This window comes from Oryctolagus cuniculus, chromosome 3, assembly GCF_051225735.1.
Source record: "Oryctolagus cuniculus isolate XC-2025 breed Fujian yellow rabbit chromosome 3, ASM5122573v1, whole genome shotgun sequence".
In the NCBI taxonomy this organism is placed as follows: Eukaryota; Metazoa; Chordata; class Mammalia; order Lagomorpha; family Leporidae; genus Oryctolagus; species Oryctolagus cuniculus.
The window spans coordinates 117,802,307-117,810,699 of record NC_142869.1 but is presented as its reverse complement, the minus strand read 5'-3'; positions in this window follow the sequence as shown (position 1 = coordinate 117,810,699).

Genomic DNA, 8,393 nt, shown 5'->3' with positions numbered 1-8,393 from the left:
ACCATTTAAAACTTTTTTTTTTTTTACTTTATTTTACTTTTTTTGAGAGGGAGAGGATCAGAGAGAGAGAGAGAGAGAGAGAGAGAGATTTTCTAACTACTGGCTCACTCTCTAAATGTCTACAATGACCAGAGCTGGGCAAAGGCAAAGTCAGGAGCCAGGTCTCCCTCGTGGAAGGCAGGGACCCATCCCAGGTGTTTATTTAGAATTGGGAGCAGAGCTGGGACTTGAACCTGGGGCACTCTGATATGGACAGGTCGTAGGCTCCACTGCTAGGCCAATTACCCACCTGCCTGCTCCTTCGAGTGTGCAATTCAGGGACACTGGTTACATCCGCATTGCTGTGCCCCATCATCATCACATCATCCACATCTGACCCCCTCCACCAGCCCAAAGAGAAACCAACAGCCATTGAACAGGAGCTCCCGGCCTCCCCCAACCCCGGCCACGCCAGGCGCCTGGCAACCTGTACTCTGCGTCCTGCCTCCGTGAGCTGAACCGCTGTAGATATTTCAGAGAAGGGAGATCACACACTATTCCTCCTTCTGTGTCTGGCCCGTCTTCAAGGTTCAGGCACACTTCAGCCCTTCCTCGATTTTGATGGCTGGGTAATATCGCGAGGTTTGGGCACATCCCATTCAGCTTACCCATTCACCTGCTCGTGGCTACCTGGGTGCCTCCCACCTTTTCATTACTGCAAATGGTGCTGTGATGAACGCGGCCATTTAGGTTCCTGTTTTCAACTCTGTTGAACACCTAGGAGAAGGGTTGCTGGGTCATATGGAAATCTGTTTGGCTTTTCAAGGAAGTGCCAAACTCTTTCCACAAAGGTTGCACAATCTTGTATTCCTACCAACAATGTGTGAAGTTTCCAATGTTTCTGAAATCTCACCCACACTTCTTTTTAAGTTATAGCTTTCCTAGTAGACAGGGGTATCTCATTATGGCATTCCTCTGACCCTAATGACCACGATGTTGGCCATCTTTAAGAGCTTATTGGCCATGTGCATATATATATATATTTAAATTTATTTATTTACTTAAAAGTCAGAGAGGAGAGGAGAGGAGAGGTAGAGAGAGAGAGAGAGAGAGAGGCCTTCCATCAGCTGGTTCACTTCCCAGATGGCTGCAACGGCCAGAGCTGAGCCAATCCGAAGCCAGGAGCCAGGAGCTTCTTCCGGGTCTCCCATGAGGGTGCAGGGGCCCAAGGACTTGGGTCATCTTCTACTGCTTTCCCAGCCCACAGCAAAGAGCTGGATCAGAAGTGGAGCACCAGGACTTGAACCGGTGCCCATATGGGATGCCGGCCCTGCAGGTGGCAGCTTTACCTGCTATGCCACAGCGCCGGCCCCACATATATTCTTTAGAGAAATGTCTGTTTGAGCCTTTTGTGCACGTTTTAATCAAGTTGCTCATGCTGTTGGGTTTTAGTTCTTCTACATTCTGGATATTAATCCCTTATCAAATACATGCTTTGCCTACACTTTATCCTGTTCTATATGTTCCTTTCAGTTTCTGAAAACATCCTTTCATGAACAGGCATTTTTAGCTTTGATGAAGTCATTTTTCATTTGTTATTCATGCTTCTGAAGCCACATGAGAGAATCCATTGCCACACCCAGTGATTTAGCCCTGCACTTTCTTCTCCGAGTTTCAGAGTCTGTATCTTACACGTACGTTGTTCACCCACTTTGAGTCAACGTTTGTGACTAGCGCAGGGGCGGCTCCGAGTTCATTCTTCGGAAGCAGAAATCCGACTGTCATGGCACCACGCGTTGCAGACTCCTGTTCCCCCTCCCTGACCAGCGGTCTTGGAACCCCTGTCAACAGTCAGTGGGTATAGGGGTGGGCATTTGGCCTAGCAGTGGAGACACTGTATCTATCAGAGTGCCTGGATTTGCTCTCTGATAATCCTTTCCAGTTTGTTAGCTTACAATTAATGTGCACACTTTCACTTCTGATTTTAGTTTTTCGTGTCTCGTCATTTTTTCCTTAGTATGACTGAAAGTTTATCAATTTTGTCGCTATCTTCAAAGAACCAACTTTCAGTTTTGTTGCTTCTATTGGTTTTCTATTTTCCATTTTATTGATCTCTAATCTCTAGCATTTCCTCTGCCCTATAGACTTTGGGTTTACTTTTCTCTTCTTTTAGTGCCTCAAACTGTAAATATCTTACCTCTTTTAAAGGTAGGCACCTGCCACTGCAAAGCGCCCTCTAAGGGATTCTGATTTCCCTGTTTCCCTGGGGATTTCTCTCTCTCTCTCTCTCTCTCTCTCTCTTTTTTTTTTTTTTTTTTTTTTTTGGACAGGTAGAGTCAGTGAGAGAGGGAGACAGAGAGAAAGGTCTTCCTTCCGTTGGTTCACTCCCCAATGGCCGCTGCAGCCGGCGCACCACGGTGATCCGAAGGCAGGAGCCAGGTGCTTCTCCTGGTCTCCCAAGCGGGTGCAGAGCCCAAGCACTTGGGCCATCCTCCACTGCACTCCCGGGCCACAGCAGAGAGCTGGCCTGGAAGAGGAGCGACCGGGACTAGAACCCGGTGTGCCGGCGCCGCAGGCGGAGGATTAGCCTAGCGAGCCGCGGCGCCGGCCGTTATTTCTTCTTTGACCATTGGTCACTCAAGAATGTTTGTCTAATTCCCACATATTTCTGCAGTTTCGGTTTTCCTCTCTCATGGATGCTAGGTTCATCCCATGTGGTCAGAGAATGTGTGATTGGTGTGATTTCAGTGTTCTCCCATGCATTGAAGCTTGCTTTGGTGTCTGTCTTGGGCAGTTTGGACTGCTGTCACAAAGTACTGTAGACTGGGTGGCTTATAAACAGCAGAAAGGTCTCACGGTTCTGGGGGCTGGGAAGTCCAAGATGGGGTACAGGCATGGTCAGACTCTGGTGCGAGCTGGAGGCTGCTTATAACCTCACGTGGCGGGAAACAGGGCTTGCCAGCTCTCCGGTCTCTTCTAACCAGGGCACTAAGCCCATTTTGAGGGCTCCACCTTCACAACCTAATTACTCCTCAAGGCCCACCTCTAAAAGGCCCCCACCTCCCAGAGGCCCCACCTGTGGCGGTTCACACTAGAATTAGTTTCAACATATGGATCTGGGTGGGGTGGGTGGGATGCAGACACCGAATGGATTGCATGGCCTGATGCCCGTGAGTCCGCCCTGGAGAACATTCCATGTGCACGTGCAAAGACTGTGTTCTGCTCTTGCTGAGTGGCATGTTCTGTGGGGTAAGATCTATTGTGTTGTTCGAGTTCTCTGTTTCCTGCCTGGTGTTCCGACCAGCTAGTCTACCCGTTATTGAAGTGAAGTATTTAATTCCTCAACTATTACTGTAGAATTCCTTTTCCCTCTTTTAATCTGTCAATTTTTTCCAAATATTTTGGGGATTGTTTTGATCCACGCATGTTTATATTTATTATGCATTCTTGATGAGTTGACCATTATCACAATACATAATGTCTTTCTTTGCCCATGATAATTTTTCACTTAAAGTCAATAATTTCTGATCATGGTATGACCTCTCTCACCTCTGCTCTCTTTTGGTTACTATTTGCATGGAATATCCTTTTCTATCATTTCAATATCAATCTCTTTGTGTCTTTGGATTTAAAGTGGGTCTCTCCAGGAAAAGCACCTGGCTCCTGGCTCCTGCCATCGGATCAGCGCGGTGCGCCGGCCGCAGCGCACTAGCCGCGGCGGCCATTGGAGGGTGAACCAACGGCAAAGGAAGACCTTTCTCTCTGTCTCTCTCTCTCACTGTCCACTCTGCCTGTCAAAAAATAAAAAAAATAAAAATAAAAATAAAAAAAAATAAAAAAATAAAAAAAAAAGTGGGTCTCTTGCTGACAGCACATGCTTAGATCACATGTATGTTATCCATCCTGCTGATCTCTGCCATGTAATTAGAAAGATTAAGCCATTTACATTTAAAGTAATGACACAGAAGCAGGGATTTCTGCCTTGCTGTCTTCGCCAGGGGATGTCCTACTGTGCTTGCATGCCTCACTCCCTGCACTACTGCCTTCTTCTGTGTTTAGTCAACTACTTGTAGTGGACAATTTGATTCCCTTCTTGCTTTCTTTTTGTGCAATTTTCAGATACTTTGTTTTATTACAAATATTATATTTGTAATAAGGACTACATTTAATATCCTAAATTTATAAAAATATACATTTTAAAATGGATGCCAACATCACTTTACTAGCATACAGAAACTCACCTTCTATACAAGTCTGTCAAGCGGAGGAGTCAGGCCCCTCCGTCTCTAGCGGTCACTTAACAAACCGCTGTGCCGAATGCCCACCCCTTCCCCTTGGCTTTGTTATTGATGGTGCTCATTCAAACCTTGTTACACTCATGCGCTCACCTCATGGATTTTTCGGTAGATTCCTGAGACTGTCCATTGGCGATCAGGCTGCCCGTGAAGGCACACAGCTGTACTTTGCTGCACCCAGCCCGAGGGCCCGCAGTGCCTTGAGGAACTGAAGGGGCGGAGCAGATGCTGCTGGTCACTCGGGGAAAGCACTGGGTGCTGCATCTTTTTTTTTTTTTTTTTTTTTTTTTGACAGGCAGAGTGGATAGTGAGAGAGAGAGACAGAGAGAAAGCTCTTCCTTTTGCCATTGGTTCACCCTACAATGGCCGCCACAGCTGGTGCGCTGCGGCCGGTGCACCACGCTGATCCGAAGGCAGGAGCCAGGTGCTTCTCCTGGTCTCCCATGGGGTGCAGGGCCCAAGGACTTCCCAGGCCATAGCAGAGAGCTGGTCTGGAAGAGGGGCAACCGGGACAGAATCCGGCGCCCCGACCAGGACTAGAACCCAGTGTGCCGGCGCCGCTAGGTGGAAGATTAGCCTACTGAGCCGTGGCGTCGGCCGGTGCTGCATCCTAAGTATGACTTTCACTGCGTGTGGGAATGCCGCCAACCCCTATCAGGCTAAGGAAGCTCCCTTCCATTCTGAGTTTCCTGAGAATTTTGCTGACGAATGGACACTGAAGTTTGTCTAAAGTGTCTTGCTTCTACCAAGATGATCAAATAATCGGTTTTTCTTTAGTTGATTGGCAAGGGTGAACCATATTGACTGGTTTTAAAATGTTAAACAAGACATGCATTCGGGGATAAGGCCAACCTCGTGTCCTTTTAAAGGTATTATTGGATCCAAGTTCTTCATGTGTTTCAGGAATCTGTGCATCTATGCTTATTAAGGACATTATTTTGCACTTTTTTCTTGTAAAATCTTTGTCAAGTTTTGGTATCAGGGAAACGCTGGCCTCACGGAATAAGTAGGGACTACTCTCTTCTCCATTTTCTCAGAGAGTTGCGTCAACTGGGAATTACATCTCTCAAGTGCTACTTAAAATCCTCCCACGAGGCCATCTGCACCTCTAGTTTTCTTTCTGGGAAGATATTTAATTACGAATTCATTTTCTTTCACAGATACTGGAATACTCAGGTTATGTTTTTTTTTTTTGGTTATTTGTATTTTCAAAGAATTTGCTACTGTTGTCAAATTCATTGGTATTTAGTTGTTTATAATATTCCCTTACAAGCCTTATAAGATCTGCTGATTCTCAGGACTGGCATTGTGGGGTCAAGGGTAAAGCTTCTGTCTGCAATACCGGCATCCCATATGGGTGCTGGCTAGAGTCCCGGCTGCTCCACTTCTGATCCAGCTCCCTGCTAATGCTCCTGGGAAGGCAGAATGGGATAGCCCAAGTGCTTGGGCCTCTGCACCCACATGGGAGACCCTGAAGAAGCTCCTAGCTCCCGGCTTCAGCCTGACCCAGCCCCCGCTGTTGCGGCCATTTAGGGAGTGAACCAGCAGATGGAGGATCAACTTCACTGTCCCTCCCTCCCCCTCTCTCTGTAAACTGTGCTTTTCAAATAAATACATAAATCTTAAAAAAAAAGTCTGTTGGTGCTGTAGTGATAGCATATCTTACTCATGACATTGGTAACTAATTTATTTTCCTTATCTAACTCACAGGAAGTTTACTGCTTTCATTGGGTTTCTCAAAGAACTGTCCTGTGGTCACTTTATGAACATTCTCTTCTTTTTCACCGACCCCTGCCCTTCAGTTTGTCCTTTCTTCTCCTTCTCTGAGGTCCGATCGCTTTCTCCTCTTGCTGTTTTGGAAGGGTGTAAGCAGAGTGCCGAGTTGAGACCTTGTTTTTCAAGCCTAAGTGTTTAGTGCTGCTCACTTATTTCCCTGTACTGCAGTTTGTGAGATGTTGTGTTCCTGTATTCCTTCAGTTCCAAATAGCTAAATCCCCTCTTGATCTCTTCTCTGATCAGTAAGTCTTTTAGAAGGAAGGCAAGTAGCTGCCAAATACCTGAGGATGTTCCAAATCTCTTCCTGTTGTTGACGTCTAGTTTGATTCCATCATAGTCAGGTAATATGCTTTGTATGATCTGAGTCTTTTTAAATTCATTGAGACTTTTCTATGGCACAGAACATGATCAGTCCTGGTGAATTTTCAGTGTGTATTTGAAACTCTGTGCATTCTACTGTTCTGGGATGGAGGATTTTATAAATGTCCCTTAGGTCAGATTGATTGACAGTGTTGGTTATGCTATCACATCTTTATAGATTTTCTGTATATTTGTTTTTAAAAATATTTTATTTATTTGAAAGTCAGAGTTATGAGGCAGGGGAGGAAGAGAGAGAGGGACAGAGAGAGAGAGAGACAGAGAGAGAGAGAGAAGTCTTCCTTCTGCTGGTTCACTCCCCAAATGGCTGCAAGGGTTGGAGCTGGGCTGATCCAAAGCCAGGAACCAGGAGCTTCTTCCAGGCCTCCCATGTGGGTGCAGGGGCCCAAGGACTTGGGCCATCCTCCAATGCTTTCCCAGGTGCATTAGCAGAGAGCTGGATCAGAAGTGGAGCAGCCGGGACACTAGGTTTGTTTGCTTTTTTACCATCGGTGTAAATGTCAACACAGTGACAAGAAATACATTTCAATACTATCTAGGGATAGTTTCGACCTCCCAGACTGCCAGCTTCCCAGGACTGAACTGAGAAAACCTATAGACTGGAGCCTCCCAAATCCAGTGACCCAACTGTTCTCTCAATGTCTTCTCAGTGTGTCTCTAGTGGAAGTCTGGGCTCCCGCTAGAAATGCAACCCATGGCTGCTGGCTTAACGGTTGATGTCCTTGTGATGCTATGTTGTAGTGAACAGTACCTGGCTGAAGGCTCTGGTATTTGGGAAGTTCATGGCAACAGCTCAGGAAATACATATCAAAACCAGAAAAAGATATTACAAGAAAAGAAAACCACAGACCAATGCCCCTTATGAATACTGATGCAGGGGCCAGCACCGTGGCGCAGTAGGTTAATCCTCCACCTGCAGCGCCACCATCCCATATGGGCGCTGGTTCTAGTCCTGGCTCTCCGCTTCCAATCCAGCTCTCTGCTTTGGCCTGGGAAAGCAGTAGAAGATGGCCCAAGTCCTTGGGCCCCTGCACCTGCGTGGGAGACCCAGAAGAAGCTCCTGGCTCCTGGCTTCGGATCAGCATAGGTCCGGCTGTTGCGGCCAACTGGGGAGTGAACCAGCGGATGGAAGACTCTCTCTCTCTCTCTCTCTCTCTGTAACTCTGACTTTCAAATAAATAAATCTTAAAAAAAAAAAAAAGACATGGCCCTTTACCTACAACAAACACAAAAATTCCCTCAAAATGGATCAAAGATCTGAACATAAGCACTAATCTCCAAAACCCAGAAGCAACCTACCGGACACTTCCCTCACACTGCTTTGGCAATGATTTTGGCGGGGGGATAGAACTCCAAAAGCACAGGCAAATAAATACATTGAGAAAAAAATGGACTTGATCCGAAGCAAAGATTTTACCCCCCAACAGTGTGAAAATGAATCCCATGGAATGGGAGCAAATATCTGCAAGTCATACATCCGAGAAGGGTTTAATAGCAGGAGTGTATAAAGAACTCCTAAAATTCAACCATAACCAAAATAAAGTGTTCCAATGGCCATCCACAGTCCCCCAAGGAAGGATGACAAAAACAGCCAAGTAACACCCGAGAAGAGGCAGCGCCACCGAGCGCAGACAAGTGCTAAGATCAACCCCGATGAGAGGCGATGAGAGGCCGCCTACTGGCTTAGGGTGGACACTGTGGAACCTCGGCCCTGCCTGTGGGGCGCCCAGCGCTGCAGTGCTGTGCAAGGCAGCTTGGTGGCCCCCCCACCCCACCCCAAGTGAAGCAGAGTTAGGATCCCACCCAGCGACGCCAGTTCTGTACCCTCAAGCCCTGGAAGCAGGGTCTTGAAGAGATATTTGGCCTCCGATGTCCGCAGTGGCATCACTGGCAACAGCCACCCACGCGCCCATCAGCCAGGGAAGGGATCAACCAAATGTCCTCTCCCCAGAGCCTGGAATAGTT